Source organism: Bactrocera oleae, chromosome 3, assembly GCF_042242935.1.
Source record: "Bactrocera oleae isolate idBacOlea1 chromosome 3, idBacOlea1, whole genome shotgun sequence".
NCBI classification, from domain to species: domain Eukaryota; kingdom Metazoa; phylum Arthropoda; class Insecta; order Diptera; family Tephritidae; genus Bactrocera; species Bactrocera oleae.
In genome coordinates this window covers 73329934-73349570 of record NC_091537.1, presented here as the reverse complement: position 1 = coordinate 73349570, position 19637 = coordinate 73329934, and positions in this window count along the sequence as shown.

Below are 19637 nucleotides of genomic sequence, written 5' to 3'. Positions count from 1 at the left end.
TTTGCTGATCTAATGTTTAGATTGTATGTATTTGCACTTTGCGCCATCAGTGAGCATCAGCAAACAAATGTAAGTACATAAACATTGATTCATGCATATATATGTGTGTGTGCTGGTTTATGCTTATGTATGGAGTGCCTACGGCAGTAGTGTTAGCTGTATTGTCAATATGTGCTCGGACACTGCTGACAACAAATATATACACAGATATAATTACAAACAGACAAATATTCGGATACAAATACTCACTCTCCTTTAGCAAACATCAAATTATTTATATATCTGTACTTGCATTTCGAAAATCAAATCGTCAGCATTAAACCGTTAACGCATCACTGCTGGTGCATGATTCAAGCACTTATGTGAAAAAGTTTCAGTGCAAAACAAAAAAGCTAAGCATAACGGTGTTATTTTACGTAAACAGTTATTTTCATTAATTAAGATAAGCGTTTCCCAAACTTGTAGCATTTGAAATTCTTGTAGTAGAGCCGTCGCCACAAAATGAGGGTTATGGTCGTAGAGAGGTAATATGTAACGGGTCTATAAAAGACCGTACATAGTAGCTCCTACTAATGAAAGGTCATAAAATTTCTGTTGGCTTCAGCACACCTGGTAACAACTGCCTTTCTTTATGTCTGAAAGCCATATAATAACGGTAGGCAAGGCACAGTCTGCAGTCTCACCTTTACTAAAGGAATCTTTCAAAAACGATTATTTCAATACTATTTTTATCGTTTTCCAGAGCAAAGAGTGTTAGCCAGCTGCACGATATACAAACATCACATCCCTTATGTTCTGAATAGATTCCCTCTTCCACGTTCCAAGATGTATTTTCATATGAAAAAGAGTAAGCGTTCAGAAGCAGTTAAAGTGTATCCCCAAAATCCAAATTTCATACCCATCTTGGGTGTTGTCATTGGGCAGGAGTTCAACAGGACAGCTTTACATGTAGATAGAGTTGAAGACGTCGACATGCTCATTGATCACGCCGGTAGTGAACAGTAATTCCTCTTCCGGCTTCCAGATATATAGTGTCTTGTTGACACTCTGATATTCATATGGTATTTACTAGGCCGACGAATTTCGTTCAGACGAAACCATCTGTAGTTATGGGCGGTGATCCTTATCTCATCTAAAACTATTAATTCTGAGATCTGAGTTGCAATCATGTTAGACATCAGGATGATATCAAGTACTACCTCCCTGCCTACAGCTAGAAAATTTTGGAGTTTGCCATTTTACAAATAGAGATCTTTACATACAATAAGCTCAAAAAGTGACAAAGCTCTGATAATTATATTCGAGTTGTTCCAGATGCGATGTCATAAGTTGACTTCGGAACGATGTCATTGTTGAAAACGTCGTACGTTTGAAGAATGCGTACTTAGCTACGTTCGACGTTGTTTTTGCATAATATTCAAGTATTTTGATACGCGTCAGCATAACGCTTCATACCCAAAACACTTCTGCAATATTTTAAATGATTTTGGAGTCTTGGTTCGGTTGGAAATACGAAATTTCTAGCAAACTCGTTGTTAATTTTTTTTTTCCTTAGTAAAATTTAATAGACAAACCTTTCGTGCCGTAAACAAATAGCTGCCAAACACAAACTAATCAGCATATGTACTTCTTTTGCATATCAATTTAAGAGCAAAATTTTTATCGATTCGCTTGTCGCGCACAGTTTAAATAGATCACTTCAGGATAAATTTGATCAGATAGTACCTTAATTTTTATATTTCGAAAAATTTCTTACGAATTTCACTGGCAATTATATTTACGTTCGCTGTTTACTTCACAAGTTATGGCTCAATATCGGAAAAGTAGTAGAAAATGCCGTTAAAGTCTATTTCTAAGAGCAATTAATCTATTGTTATTCTCGAGTATAGTTATCCGAAGCAGTATTTACATTTACTTACATCATTTCTATAAATGCATACTTTCAAGCATAACATATACTTCGTTTTCCACTGACATTTGTTGGCTTATGAATTTGTACAAAAATTGTGATAAAATACACGAACCGTAACGTTGGCTACATGTCTAAGGAGTTTTTAATTTCTTTAATTTCTTTGATAATTTTATGATCTCGTTTAAAATTACACATTTATCACGTTTATGCTTGCTTACTTACGCCTTCGCACGGCACCATTCCTCCAGTCAGTCATTACCACGCTCTTGCTTGGTAGCGACCGCAGAGTTCGTTCCCAGTTCCCTAGCGACTTTGTTTGCATATACGAAATGGTACAAAATATATTATATATTGTACGTAAGTGTGTGCGGTAAAGCAAATACATACACAAATATATGTATACATAAATGTGCATGACTTCGTATGTGCATTTAATTTATGAAATTCCCTTAAATTATTGCCCATAAAAGTGGCTTTCCAGGTGTATACCTCCACCTTACGATTTATATACATATAGGGTTATGTAGTATATATCTGTATATACTCATGTCTATACACTTTGATAACGTTGTTTAATAGCTCGTAAAGCCTTCTAAACTGTTTATGATGTTTGTCGAAAAACACGGGCAGCTACTTTAGGCAAAAGTGGTACTGATACTATGTGTTTTGTATATATACTTGCGTTTGTGTGTGCACCTCAGATAAATTTACAAATTATAAGTATGCATGTATTTAAGGATATCCTATGTACCAGTTTCATAAGCTTAGGGTAAATATGTGTTTGATGCACTAAATTATTCATTCCTTTATTAATATTGAAATTTTTGCACGTACATAGCTACCCATAACTAACTGTAATAATCCATTATTTATGATAATTTTATAAAAATTGGTATGTTATTAATCCATTTAAAAGAAATTTATAGCTCCGCGTTAAAATTTATTTAATTGAATAATGCATATTGAATGCCTTCAGCAAGTATAGTTATTTGTTTAAGGGTCCTATCTAAAGTCCAAAAAAATTCCTAGCTTTGATAATTTAGTCTGGGAGCAAGGAAAAAGCAATCGAATATCATTCTTTCAGGCTTTTTTATGCATGTATTTCATTGTAAAATATTTACGCCGACTTTATAAAACAGAATGACGGCTACTGGGCAAATATTTCGAATTACCTTTTTCGAGAAAACATTACATTACAAGACTGACCATTTACTCTTGGAATTAGTGCTGTTTAAAATTTAAAAAAAAGTAACAACTAGTACGGTACATATAGTTATAGCTTAATCGAATTTTCAAAAAATTGGGGGAGTTGTAATGAAAAAAAACATTTTTTGCCGAAAAAATTAGCATAAATTTTGTATATGAAAAAAGGTTCCATAAAAAGACTCGTTCGTGAATAAGCCTGCGTACGTGAGAAAGTCTCCGAGCACCATCATGTAGCCAAAATGCAGTTTCAACAAAAGCCTATTAAGGTCAAGATGTTAAAACTGACTGACTTACGCTTCCACACTATGGCGGATTGAACAACAATGAAACAATGTTTTAGGACTTATCAATTTAATAAGGAGTTGCTTTGAACTCTAATTCCTTAAGAATTTCTTTTTTCTTGTATAAGCCATCATTTATATTTGAAGACGCAAAGCCTTTAGCTTATTCGACGTATTGGAAAATTGTTTCAATACCAGCGGACATTCCGGTTAAAAGTTTGTAGTGATAACACAGACTTTTGTTTAACCTAGGTTAGGTTAGGTTAAGTCGTAGGGTTGATCCAAAATTATTGGAACTGACATGGACAAATATTTGTTCATTGTGTTATCCAAAAAACTCCTTAGAGTACATCATCTCATAGATCGACATAGCGTTTTGAGCTTACCACAAATTTATTAGGTCGATTAATATCATATATCCCAGCCACTTCGCTAGGTTCTCCATACATGTGTCTACCGAGATATTTTAATCTCAGTCTGGCAAAATCCGGGAAATAGAAAAGAGTATGATTCCACCTCGTCTTCCTCCATACAGCTTTGACAAAGCACGTCCGACAAAATATTTAGCCGTACTACGTGTGTACCTCTTGGACAGTGTCCAATCAGAACCCCTACAGTTGCTGCGAGATTGACTTTGCTAAGTGGATGTAGTTCAAGGATCCCTCATCATCATCAAAGCCAGTATAGCCGCAGTTCGATATCTTTCATGTAATGGAAAGCCAAAAAGCCAGCACGCTACTTCACCTTATCGCTTCATTTATTGATAAATCTTGTGATTATATTTAACCGCACGTACAGAATAACAGACAATCGCACTATTATCAAAACTCATTATTAAACCACTGCGAGTATATTTTACGGATTGAGAAAAAATCTCTTATGGCCAGATTTGAATTATGCATTTTTTTTAAATAATTTTAAAATTTTTTAACAAAAACCAAAAGAATTTGAGCATTTGCAAATTTTTAAATTTGTTTACAAACAATCAAATATTTCAAAAGAGACTTTTTCTCATTTCGTAAAAAATAAACTTTTTCTTTTAAAATATAACACAATATACAATATTTGCGCAAATTTTCATGACGATAATAATAATAATAATCCAACGATTACTTTCCCCCGCCCAACCGAAGCGAGGGACGCTATCCGCATACGTGCGGAACTAGCCGAGTCAGAAAATGCAAGAGAGTTTTTTAAGTGTTAAAATCCAAAACTGCTAAGCTACAGTAAGCAGCTAAGATTTATAGTTACGATATAATAAATTGTTACATTTTTATTTATTAAGAGAAAGCAACCAAGTCTTTTTAATTTTGAAAAGTGAGTCAGAGAAGTCGAATGTGTTAGAATGAGAAATAAAATCATGACATATACGCCGGAATGGTTCATTTAGTTCGAAATTTGATCTACAGAATTTTAACAGTAAGGGTCTAAACTGTCTCGAAAAGCGAACCGGGATATTAAATTTAATTTCAGACAGGAGAAACGAACTGCAAACTTTTTCATTCAAGATTTTCACTAAAAATATTATGCCAGCAGCATTTCCCTACGACTAGAAAGTGTGGGTAGATTTATAAGTTTTAAACGACTAGTGTATGGAGATAGACTTACCCTAGAATCCAATAGGAAATACCCTAAAACGAAAGACAAAAATTGTTTGTGAACAGACTCTAACTTGTCAGAATGGATTTGGTTGCTAGGGTTCCATACAACAGAGCCATATTCCAATATAGGTCTAACCAAAGTTGTAAAGAGTGTTTTAGTTTACGGATTTCTAAATTCTTTAGACCAACGTTTAACAAAACTGAGGAGGCCATGGTATCAATATGAAAGCTAAAATTAAGCTTAGGTGCCATATTAACTCCCAAATCAACATAGTTAAAAACTTCCTCAAGACTAGTTTTATTACACAAGATGAGGAAGTTAGCGGAGAAATCGAAAAGGTTATATGGCCTGCGATGATAGCTTCAAAAAGTTTAGGTATAACTGATGGTTTTGCAATACCTTTTTAGTTTTCAATTTTTTTCAGCATGAAAACGTAACAAACATACTTACATTCACATTTATAATATTAGTATTGTTTGGATTAGCAGATATCATTCAGCACACAGCTGTCCGTAAATAGTGATTAAGAAAATTTTATTAATTTACGAACGGGCATATATAGTTCCACCGTGTCATATTACTTAATTTGATACCTTATTGTTTGCATTCAGTATTATTAACAAAGGAATCACAATGAGCTTTCTTGAATTAAATTAACCCAAAATAAGGCGAGAATACAAAATACAGAATATGTGCGTTAAAGTAATTGCTGGTAATGGAGCGAAGATGTAATCATTACATACAATTGGAACAGTTATCCTTCTTACTTTAAATTATAAAATAAACTAATTTATTATACAACACTTTTGCATTAAATGCAAGCTGGCGCATAGAAGCCCCAAAGCCCCAAAAAGTGTGAGCTTTTCTCTAAATTCTAAAATAGCCAAAAAAAAAGGGACTCTTCAAGCTTGAAATCGCAAAAGCCTGCAGCATGCATTTGTTTATGGCAAACACAACTTGATTAAGGTGAAGTCTAGACGCCAAAAGTCAGACGCTGCGGAGAAAAATAAATATGTACATTATGCAGAACTATGCACGCTCACGTACGTAAGTATGTGTGCATACAACAACAACAATGGCTTGCATTAAATGTGTCTGCAGGAGATTATAATTTTGTGGTGTTGCCAGGTTTTTGTTGCAATTGTGGTGTTGTTTCCGTTTTTACTTTGTGCTTTGGCGCATTGAATATTGTGAAGTGCAAAATATCCAAAAAAAAAGCAAACAACATATATTAATATATATCGTTACTGCTGTATGCAAACTTAATTTTGCAAAATGAAATTGAATTATAACACCAAGCGCCACAGCCTCATCAGTGTTTCTATGAGAAGCTGAAGAGTTGTTGACTTCTATGGCGGTTTTAGACGACATGTGACCACAAAAACAACAAGTGTACACTATTTAGTAAACAAAATTCATATACCTTTAATGTATATTATATATGTATCCATAGATGTGTGTATATATTAGCATCTAATGACTTATTTCGTTTAAACCAAATTTTGTGCCACACCAATGAGAACATGGAGCCACCACAACATACGTTAGACCTATACATACACATATTTGACTGTGCGCATGTACATACATACGAGGTTTGTTCAAAAAGTATCGCGAATTTTGTATTTCTTAAGAAAGTGTTTATTTATTCATGAATACCTAATTTGTCCCCTTCAAAGTAATCACCCCTAGATATAATGCACTTACGGTATTAGGTAAGTAGATATTGGTGAAGATGTGATACCGTAGCTTGCGAAAATTCATAATTCACGATACTTTTTGAACAAACCTTGTATTTGGCCAAAAACAACACATTAATGGTGCCGCAGCTCGTGATTTTTTTGTTTTGTTCTAAAACTTTAGGTTTACGCACAGTGGTGTTGTAATAAATATGTTGTACAGTAACTTCAGATTCAGTCATAAGGCCGCCGTAGCATTCCGGTTAGAAGAGCGTACTACCTTCTCGCTAGGCCTAGATCAGACCTCCGGCGTATATAGTATATATTGTATGTAGATATCAGCCATTCTTTATGGCTCTCATTTTCGTGTTAAAATCAATCCCATGATGCCCAGATTCATTCATAATAATTAGTATATTCCATTCCAAATAATACAGGCCATAACTTTCTCAGCCGATTTCTTCGTTATGTTCATAGCGCGGGGTCTACTAAAATTATTGATGAAACTCTGGATGATAGAGTCACGATTTGTTACAGGTCGAAGAAAAAGTCTAAGTTTTTACGATTGAATAACTCCGAACACTACTCACAACCTTCAATTTGGAATTGTTCTGGTCTCTTGTAAGCTCGAGCCATATTAGTTTCCAGCACCATTTTTTGGTATCTGAAGAAAGTCGGCTTTATCGATCAACTTCATTTTGTAGTTAGCCAAAATTAGTTAGTTGATTTTTTCATTCATTACTGCCACTTTTGCGTATCCACTAGCTTCACATCTTGCTATGTTAATATAAGCTTTGTGAAATTTAGAAAACTTTTACGAGCGCTCGGTTTGCTTTAATCTAAGCCCAAATGACGCTCATCAAGCCACATGTTTCCCATAATATATGAAATTCTCTTGAATCCAGGTTTGAAAATGCAAATTTTTAAAATTTGTACACGGGTCTTTTGAAGGCTAGGTCTAACTACAAAACATTATTACAAAACATATTATATGCTAGGGACGTCCTATACTCAAAAGTCCAAAACGAAATAAGTTAGGGGAATGACATTGAGTGTGTCACTGACCACAACAGCTCTTAACTGATAAGATTCTCGGTAATAAAGGCGCAATGAAACCATTGTTTTATGCATGATTCTATTTTTTAATTTTTTAATCCCTTAACTGTTGTTGGAAATACATATACATATACATTCCTATTACTTTCTCAAGACACCTCGTATAGTGAATTTGAGGCATTTTAAGGGCTCTCGTTACTGTATGAATATTTGGTAATTAGCTGTATGTAAGGAACTAAAAATTGATCAACAATAGTGTTTCTTTTAAACAAACTCCGCTAATCAGGAGCAAAGATATTTCGAATACATAAAATATTTAGATATATTTTTCACGCTTGAAACACGCTGTTAATTGTATAAAGTATTTTCCAACAGATAAATCATCTGATTAGTAAGTAATTTATTTGTATTCCATTACGACTGGTTTGGCTGAGCCAAGCAATGTTCTTCAGACTGCCTTTCGAGTTTCTAATTTTATGTAATAAAAAATGTTACCTATTTTGTTTTGTTTCGTTTTTTTATTGCATTTATTTTTTGAAGTGTTCGTATTGTTGCATTAGTAAAAGCTGCAATTTTTTGTAAATATAATACGACTTTAATTTGATGGTAATATTTTTTTCTTCGCGGATGTACTCGTAAAGATTAACAGTGAACCTCGTATGAAGAAGGCGAATCACAGCAGCGGCAAATCCTTTACGTGCTGTTTATATTTAAATTTCGCCGAAGCAGAAACTTTTCGCGCTCTTCGTCTTGCCATTTTTTGATGCCGATGCCGCTACTGGCTGTTCGGCTATTAAATAAATTATGATATACTGGCGGAGCGAAATCTCATGTACCGCTGATGGACTCGCGCTGCTGTTACTAATAGTATACTCGTATACTCATTTCAAGTTACGGCGTGGGTTGGTAACTACTTTACTATAATGTAAGTAGTCTCAAACGAAGTCAATACTATATGGCATCCCTTTGTTGGTAGGTTACAGCTGCAGTAACTACTTTGACTGCGGCTTATGATGATGGAGCCAAAGCAGTCGCTGCATAATAACATTATCATATCATATACATGCTCCATGGAGCGGATAATGTGCCACACATCAACAGTTCAAAGTGTTCGTGGTTACACCTACAACCTCAACGCTACCACTAATATTACTACCGCCAATCCTCTACCATTACATGAATGCCGCCAGCCGACTACGCAGACTACTAACTGACTGACAGATGGACGGACGAGCGCTAAAGGCCATACTGGCGTTTTAGTGGCGCTGTTATGCCGCAGGATATGCGACAATGCTAGCGGCGATAGAGGGAGGGAGACGGAGTACAACGTTTGTAGGATAATATCATACCAACAGCTGCCTATGCCGGCAGCTTTAATGTGGGTTTGTGTGCAAGTAATTGTCTAGTGTCGAAGTCTATGTCGTTGTAGCTGTCGGTTAAGCATTAGGGGCACATATGTTGCAAGCGATTGCAGCTTAAATAATGCAACAAGCAGTGAGTGAATGAGCGACTAGTAAGTCTCATTCACTATATTCACTATGGCATCTGCCGGGATGCCAACCCATATTGCCGGCGCTCATGTTACTCATTCATTCAGTTATTCAATGTTCGCCTAGCCAATATTGTTGTAGTATGTAATATTAAATGTAAGTATGTATTTTTGTATAACTACTATTTAGTTGCTATATACTACCAGCATGACTTGTTATGCCATCAAATATGCCGAGCGTATTCACTTAAACCGGTAGTAGTGTATAAGTACCCAGCATAACACAGCCCAAATAGGGACATACACACATTCAAGTATGTACATATGTGTATGCGTCTAGTATGATATATGTATATATGTATTTATGTAGAAGTATTCTTGTATGTAACACTTAAATACCTAGATTTGGTCGGTCTAATACTCGTACATATTCTATCGTTGCATGCAACAATTTGAACTTGAACAAGTATTTTCTAATGGAACGCAAATGCAGGAATTCCCACGTTATTGCGGTTATAATATGATATCGGCAAACACACACACAATCGCAAATATGCTCACATTCTATAAACTAAGTGCCGTTTCAGACAGGGATGCAAAAGAGTCTGATCTTTTTCAAATTTTCTTTTGGTGTCGCTCTGGGCATTCACACGGTCAAAAAGAGTCCAGCAACTCGAGTCTAGTTTTTCTGCATTCCTTTTCACAAAATGTTCGTAAATATTTGTGCGGTTCGACTGCGCAACACCGCGCAACACTGCGTGCTGCGTATTTCATTTGTATGTTGGGATAATGGTCACACATTTTGCTTGCAATGAATTACCATGAATATGGTAGAACAATATGCATAATACAAGTACCTACCCGCTAAATAGTTTCAAAGAAATACTAAAGACGGGAATTCCCTAATCCACAAGAATGTATTGAATATCCGCAACTAATATTTTCAAGGCCAAATTTATAATAGGAATTTCCTAATCTTTAAGTATTAAAAACTCATAATTTCTTTACTCCGTATTAAAAATTCATAATTTCTTTACTCCATAATCTATATCTTAATTTTCTCCTTATTTACAATTTGTCATAATATTTCTATTATTCTATGCATACGTATTTGCATATTACATACAAAAATAGATAACAGAACTCAAATTTGCGATCGAATTCATTTGAAACCGAGCGCTCTTGCAACCATTCAAAGGATTTGAAAGTGAAAAGGAATGCTGAAAAGGGTAGCAGCGAGCTGTTACGAACAAGAACACAAAGCGTGCCACCCGAACACGAGTGGCACGGTCCCTTCGTCTTTCCTCGTCGTCCCCTCGCCCACAATAAACTGGTTTGAGACTCTTTTGAGTCCCTGTCTGAAACGGCACTTAGTAGCACTGAAGTTCGCATATTCACTTTTGATGTCCACACTAAGTAGCGCTGCTGTAATTGTTGCGATGCTCGCAGCATATCGCATCCACGCCTAGCTACCGATGGTTTCCCGGAAGTTTAGTGAGCACAATATGCGCGCTATCACAAATTCAGAATTTGATATTTTGATTAAATGGTCTTGGGTAGAATGTAGCGGAAGAAACATTTAAAATTTACAGTATTTTAACACTTATGCGTTGACTTCGACAAATTTTTGTGGAATATTCAACAGGCCAGGTTTCTAACTCTCAACCAAGCTTAGGATTTCCAGACGGTCAATCATCCACGAAAACACGAATATTGCTTTAAGCCACTTCTAGGTGGGTTTTGCCTAGCGTGCTGTAGCTCTCTTGCTGGAAGATCCAATGCTCTCCATCAAAGAGAGTACTGCTTACACTGTCTGTACCTAATGGTATACTTTCGGCTTAGTTCTAGCCCCTTTTACATATAACAAAATATTATATATACAGGAGACGTCCCACCAAACCATTACAGCAGCTGAATGATGACCACGTTTAGGCCCTGGCATCAAATTTTTTGCGTAGATTTTGTCATCTCGCTTATTAAAAACTCCTTTAGTAGTGAACATTTTTTCATTTATAAAAATAATACCTTCTTTGTCAGAGCCTAGTTATATTCATTTTCCTGGGCATAGTTTTATTGCTGAATTTGCTCAATAACTCTTTCTGGCATCAACTACAAACGTTTGGAAACAACGATCATCAATTGTGCGGTTTTTATAAGCCGCATCAATTAAAAACCAAGATTTCCAACATTTGAATATAATCATTCTACCGACAGAGATCGCCGGTGAGATAGAAGTTCAGTGGTCTACTGCTAATGAAGACCATCAGGTAGAAGCAGAGATAGAAATTCGGGAAAAAGAGAATGAGGTAGAAAAAACAATATAATAATAATAATAATATACATGTATACAAATATATATTGCTAGTACTTCAAATCAATTGCAAACAACAAGTAAAATTTTTGTTCCACAAAAGACTCAATGGAGGAACATTTCAAGTGTTTGACCAAAGTCCAGCAGATTTGTGTATTGCTATGCAGCAAGAATTCTTCGAGCGCTTAGGAGCTTAAAACCCATTTCAACTTTTCCAACTGTTTGTTGATGACGAAGTTATTAATTATGTAGTGGATGTACTAAGAAATATGCAGAAATCAATTGCAATGACCCAACATTCTGTACTGACTGCGATGCGATTTCCCAGCTCATTACAATTTTGTTTCTGGATACTCTTATAACCCTTCAATACGCAGTTTTGTTCCGACCATGCAACTTTTGGAGTACAATGCGTCAAAGAGACGATGACTCGTGAACGTTTTAAGCGGATTAAAAAGTATTTCCATGTTTGCTACAACCAGCAGCTTGATGCGCAGGATAAATTTTCCAAAGTTACGCCATTACACGCTATGATGAATAGTCGTTTCATGCAGTTTGGTATATTTTCTAATAATTTATCAACTAATGAGCAAATGATCGCATATTTTGGTAGGCATAGTCAAAAAATGTTTATCAAAGGAAAGCCAATTGAAACCTCTGCTAAAGCGAAGTTGAGTTATATTAATGGCTGCCATTGCTTCTGTGAGTTTACGTTCCTTTCGTACTTTTGGCAGGATACCAGTACTACTTTGAACCGTATGCTGGTGTAAATGTCAAACGTAGGCAGAGTCTTGGATTAGGCGAATCTGTAGTTCTGAGCCTGCTGGCAAAAGTAGAGCATCCAGGCAATCATATAATCACGTTTGACAACTTCTTCACAGCACATAGTTTAATTGCTCGTCTTGGATACTTGGGCTTCTTCGTGACAGGTACAGTTCGGGATAATCGTATGGGATTTGAAGCAGAGGAAAAAGCGCTAAGCGTCGTAAAGTCACCAAAAAAGAAAGTTTTCATGCAACAAATGCACTAATGTCTAAAATCTTATAAACAAGAAATCAAAAGGATCTTTTGATGCATGTTACGATTGAAACAATAATGTGTGCGCTAATTCGTTGGAATAACAACTTAATAATTTCAATGCTCTCAAATCATCTCTCATATACTCCTATTGGCAAAACAAAGCGATACGATAGGAAACTTCGCAATCGCACTGGGCGGTGTTGACCTCTTCGATAACGCTATAAACAACAACCGCATTAAAATTCGTGGTACTAGTATTTAGTAATGGTTAATCCGTGGAAAATTCATTGCATCTGCGCAAAAGTAGCTAAGCATAGTCAGATGACCCAAATATACTTTCGCGTTTTCGTGACAGAGTTTTTGCTTTGCCCATCAAAAAGTAAAATACAATCTGCTCTTCGTGTTTCAGTCAACATTCGAAACAACGCTTTGAATCACAGTATTAGGAAAGGAGCTTAAAGCAGGCGTTGTGCATTAGTGCGATGTGCAGGTTCGATCTACGAATGCTTAAAATGCAAAAGAGCGCTTCATCCGCAGTGTTTCAAAGAATTCCATGAAACGGCAGTATCTCAAACATCACACTAAAGGTCCAAAAATTAATTTTAATAACACTTCACTTTCATTTTGTGATCAGTAAATATGTTTCTGTGTACACATCGAATTTGTACTTGTAATTATCTTTGAGTTCGTTTCATATATCGTTAAGGCCCAGTTATGCGTTTTCGCATCACCTCCCCCCACTCATCTGTGCCCATGGAAATGTCAGTACCAATTTATTTTTCTTAATTAGACCATTGTGATTTCGGATATAATGTTCATTATCGTCTATTGAAGCTCCTTCTATAGTCGGGCTTTAATGGGTTAATAAGCGAAACCAAACACTGAACTGATTTTAATATCGATATAATAATGGAAATCGTCGAGTCCGACCTACATGTCAGCACTATTTCGATTATCCAGGAGGTAAACATTGAACAAAAACGTTTGGAACCAATTAAATAAGGTTGAATACAAAATGAAGTTGGATGTATGAGTGCCACATGAGCTAACACTAAGAAATCTCATGGACCGAATATTTGTTTGTCCATTTGTACAAAGGTTGGTTAATGCTGAAGAAAAGTGGGTCACAAACGAAAATGTCAAGCAAGAGCGGTAATAGTCAAATCGCGGTGAGCCGGTACAAACAGTGGCCAAACCAGGATTGACGATCAGAAAGGTTTTAGTACTTATTTGTTGGGACTGGCAGGGGGTAATCTACTATAAGCTGCTTCTCTGCAATCAAAGTCTCGTTTTGTCTATAATTGGGTCGTCTGAAAGCAGTAATCGCCCAGAAGTCACCAGCGCTCCTGAAAGTTAAATTGTATTCCATCAGGACAAAACCGGGCCACATATATCGATAGTGACTCGCCAGAAGCTCCGGTAGTTTCGTTGGGAGTTCTTTTTCATCCAAATTAAGTAAGTAATTACTGTCCCTGGCTATGGCGAATGACTTTGCTGGTAAAAAAATAGCGAGAGACTACATATATTATATATATAAACAAGCTTTAAAATAAATTCTTCAGAGTCTGCTCACATAGTTCCTTCAATAGTAATTTCTCAATATTAAGAATGTTAGTGAATTCATTTAGTTGCTTTTGCCTGTTTTTCTGTTGTTTTGGAAAGTTGGATAAAAAGAAATTTGGCATTAGCACCTTCAATAGTTTTTAAAACAAACAAATGTATGTCTTTGATAATAGGAATTATGCAATCAAGGACTAGCTGAAGGCATGATTAAATTGTATCTGTTTTGCAAAGCCTTATGGAGGAGTATGTGGTTCATTGACACTAGAATTTACCTTTTATTCTTTTTTTCTATACCTTTACAAATTATTTAAATATTCTTTTGCCACAGCAAATATTTAAAAACCTAATTGAAATCTCATGTTACTTCATAGCCGGCAGCTGTCAGCGTATAAACGCTGGAAACAATGTGAAAGCGTATGCAGATGCAGAAAAACTGCATATCCAGCGCTTTATGACATACCAAAGTACTTACATAGTTAGTGTGAGCAAGTCATATAAACATAAAAGTTACACATGCGTACTTCTGTAAATATATATTCATGTATTTAGAACATTAGGGTTGCTCGATTATCTCTGAACAGAATTGATGGTTCGGAACTAATATGGTTATACTCAATAATGCTATAGTCGGACATATAGGTTGTCAAAGCAAAAAGAAATTCGTCAGTTTACGAGAAGGTCGGGATTAGTACGAAGGCGACACTGTCGAAAGAAATGTTTCCTATCTACTAATATATATTCCGTAGACGGATATGGTCAATATTTCGGCCGAATCGAACTAGGAGTTTTATTTTGAGCATGTGTGGTAGCGAGACCTTCTCGAATTTTAGTCAATTGAAGAAACACCAATATCGGTAAGTGATTCGATTTTTGTTTTTGGGCAGGAAATCGTCTCGTGAAGTCAAATTACGTTTGCTTGTCTTCTACGAAAGAAGCCGATTTGAAGGTGTGCGAGATAGCTAAGTCAATAGACATTTCAAAAGACCACGTTGGTACTGCATGAAATATTGGACAGTTAAAGGCAGTGAAGTTGTCAGTGCGATGGATGCATTCGACTACCTCTGACGACAAGCGCCTATGAGATACTACTTCAAGGCAGTGAAAGAGAAAAGTCAAAATTTTTTTCTTAAATTCTTATGTTCCTCTTATACCCAGCTTCCCTAAGTCTACTATCAGCTTATGCCGCAAAAGACCTGTCAGCTCTGTCAACGTGCAAAGTAGAATAGCATTGAGTGCCATTGTTGGAGTTGTCCTTAGTGCAGCAAAGATGCCGATGAGGACCGCTCTTTGAACATGCTCCAGCTGCTTACCTAGTGTGTTTTCCAGAGTGCCACCACCACATAGCGACTCCATACAACATTATTGCTTTAGCTACGGTTTTATAGAACTATAACACATCTTTCGGGGAGAGGCTCCACTGCTTTTCTGCAGCAGTATAAGGCGACCAATACCTTCCTCACTATCTCCACAATCTTTGGCTTCCACGAGAGCTGCCTATCAAGGATAATCTCCAAGTACTTCATCTTGTCTACCTGTTGAAAGAATAGAGCTTCACAAAGAGAGGAGAGTAATATCAGTGATTTCTCATTTCTTAGTAAATATAACTAACTCACTTTTATTTAGATTTATGGCTAATCCATTTCAGTCTGCCCACATAGTTACCACATTTAAAAGAGCTGCATCGTCCGCGAAGTCAGCCACCTGGCAGCCTCGTTCCTCAAGTTCCTTCGAAAGATCGTTCACCACAAGGATCCAAAGCAAAGGGAAAAGGACGCCCTATTGCGGGGTGTCATTTTTACTTTCCGAAGTGATCGTGAACTTCCTCAATCCGCCACCATCGTTCTATCGCAAAGGAGACCATAAATTATATGCTTGATATCAGCTTCGACATCAAACTTATCAAGAGCTTCAATAATCATCCTTGTCCGTAAGTAATTAAACGCTCCTTCTATATCAAGGATGCTTGAAAATTAAATGTCTTAAAATAATTTCGAAAAATTCTCTTATTCCGTAGCCAATGAGTTATAGATCTCTGAAAGAAAATGCTTAAACGACCCTTTAGAAATTTTTTTGAAAAGAACAAACAACATTCAAAACACTATGTTTCCGTTAAGTGGGTTTCTTAAAACTTTACGTTCATGGTGGATAAGATCAGATGTGCAAATAAAATTTTTAATTTTTTTAACCCTTAAAGGAAATCATTCAAATAGGATAGCAAAAATATATATTTACATTTCAGAGATTAATATCGAGAAATTGGGAAGATTTCACTTTCATATAAGTTAGTCTAGTTTAAGTTTATATATATTCGAAGTCAAATCTATTTTCTTGAATTAGCCACCTTAATACAATACAATGTCAATTTATAGCTAAGCTATGGCGAGTATGTGCATTTGTATGCTTGTGTTGAAACAATTATACCCCAAAGTTTACGTTGGAGTTTGCAAAAACTGCGATTAGTTGCCAGGTGTACAACTGGAATGTGTAATATTAGATTACCTCACATTTTTTTCATTGCATAATTACATAACTCTGTTCAAATAAAAACTAAAACCGCTAAAATAAAATACACAGTTTCCTCGCATACCCACTAAATTCATTTTATATGCCACCGAAAGTTATTTTTTAATCAGTTAGCGTTGGTAAAAAGCGCGAAAAATATATTACAGCATAAATAATAAAATATACACCATTACCTTTTTATTGGTGCGAAATTGCGATTGTGAAAACTACTACGCCACTAGTGTGCATAATAACATATGTTTAGTTGTACCTTGTATTTTTGTTCGCCGCCAACAATTGTAAAACAAATTTTAAATAATTTTGGTATGGAAAAGTCCAAACAATGAAGTCGAGGTATGTTGGCAATTTGCAAATTATTTTCTAAATTTAATCCATTGTGCGAGCATTATCTTAAATTAGGACATAATTACTTCATAATTTGGAGTAGAACTAGTAGTAACAGTGCTGCAATCTTGGGCTCATTTAGCGCTGGATGCGCCATTTTGATGCACTGTCGTAAGACCTTATACTTAATCCATTCAGTGCTCTCAATAAAACTACTGAAACTCCCATGATGCCGCTCCATATGTGTACATTGGTCCGACTATCATGGTCTACATCCAGCGTAGTATGCATAGTTTATCCAGATTTTACCATCATTCGCAATCGTGGTGTCTAAGTGCTTCTTCCACTTAATTTTTAAGTCTAGTAGCAGCCGTAAATATTTTATTACATCAAGCCTAGCCACTTCCACTCCATTGAGTTTTAGGCTCTCAGGGATAGAAGATAGAATTCTCCTTCTTTTGAAAGAAATGATGGCAGTTTTTAATGGATTAATGTTAAGCCCAATGTTTATGCACCATCTTTTTGCTAGGATGAGTCCTCTTTGAATGATGTCACAAAAAGGGGTTTCATAATTCTCTATTGCTATAATGACCATGTCATCCGCGTAACCTTGGAGCGAGAATTAAGAGTTAGCAAATCCAGAAGTTCTACAACTAGACTCCACAGCAACGGTTACAGCCTTCCCCCCTGAGGGTATTCTCCATGCCCTAATGGCATGGCATTATTTTTATCTCAAACTCTTATGCAAATTGGTTAATAGGAAAATTTTTTTTGACTGTGAAACATTTAAAGCCTACAGCAGGAATACTGTTTTATTTCAAATTGACTATTTTGCGGCAGTAATGTGATATTCTATATAATATATAGATAAATACATATTATTTACATATTTTACGCATGTGACAATGCGTGTTTGTAGTTTACTTTATGTAAATGTTTTGAACTCTTGTGCAATTTTTCGCACCTACCTCGGAGCAATGGTGAGAATACTCGCACACCGTGGCGTATACGTAACATCGCACTGACAAATGACAATTGCAGATGTGCATATGTATTTATAGATGTACATATGTGTGTGAGCCCCTGTGAAAAACACTGTCGATCTTCGCGAGACTGATTTCAGGAAATACATAAATAAGTGGCCGAGTGATGTTTGCGAAGTTTTGCCGATAACGGAATCTCTGTGGCTATAGGTTGATTGCACCGTGATTTACTTCTGGTTGCTGGTGTTGCTGGTGTTGCTGTTGTTGTTTTTGTTCTGTGGTTTGTTGGACTTTTGTGCTTTTATTGTTCACTGAATTGCTTGATTGTCTGGCATAACTACGCACGAACGAAACGGAAGCACATCAAACTCATACAAACAATATTTCACAACTGCCAACCGCAGTGTTCGGCAGCTCAACATTTTGTGTACGCTTTCTCCCTTTGATTTGATTGATTTGTGCAGAAATTGAATAGAAAGTCAAAAACAGCATAAGCAAAAAAGAAGATGGAAAAAACATGTATTGATGGGTTCACAAATGCATAAGAAAGCGCATAAATAAAACGAATCAAAAGGAGTTGAGCGTAAATTTCTAAACGCGTAGCACTTTTCAAGCGGCAAGGCACGAAGCGATAAATGCCGATGGGCAGATTATAGGCAGGCAGGAAGTATTGTAATAAAAAATTGAGTTCCTTTGCAGGGCATCCACATGTGTATACGCCAAAGCAATGCTGACGCGTTAGGGCAGCGTGTGGGGAACACGGAAGGCGTTAAATTGAGTGGTAAGCGGCAGGGTACGCCTTTTTTTCATAGCGCCACGGGCAACTTCGTGCAGAATTCGTGCGTAGGAAAACAACACGCAGCGATACTTTGATTGCTGTTTTGCGGGTGTTTTTGTAATACACGATATGCAAACATAACTGTATGTATTTGTTGTTTTCATGTATGTGTGTGTATTAAATATGATATATGAGCGTATATTCTGCATGTATTGATGTATGAGCATGAAGCAGTGATAATGAGATTTTTGCCTGTCTACTAAATCATAGTAAAATTGCCAGGGATAACTGGCAGCAAAGGCGCATCCACTGGATATTTTACTAACTGTTTTCGGAAAAAACATAGTAAGCATATACGGAGATATGTACAGCTGATAGTGGCAACATGTGTAGCAAAAATTACCTCATTGTAATACGAGTAAATAGGCACAAGGAAACATAAATATTAGGGTGTTATGTTACCCTTCACAAATACAAAATATTCCTTATGAGAACTTTGATGGGTCAGTTTATATGGCAGCTGTAAGCTATATAATCGTTAAATGAAGAGTTTTCCATACAAGCACTTGATTCATATCGTTCAGTTCATATGCCACCACATGCTGTAGTGATCATTTTTTGTAGAGCAGTAAATTTCATACAAAATTATGAGTTTTGTATCTTGAAATAATTTTTTTTTTTATTGAGTTATAAAATTCATATGAAAAAAAAAATTTCTTAAAATAAACAAACTTCAATCGTTCATATATAATATTTTAAACAATAAGATTTACGAAAAAATCGTTTAAGACATTTTTTGAAGAGCATTCAATTTCCTAAATCTATGAAACAATTGTTTTAAGCAGTTGGAAGCGAGATTTGAATTTTTTTGTCTGATAATAGGAAAATAAAATAGAAAATTGTAGCGGCT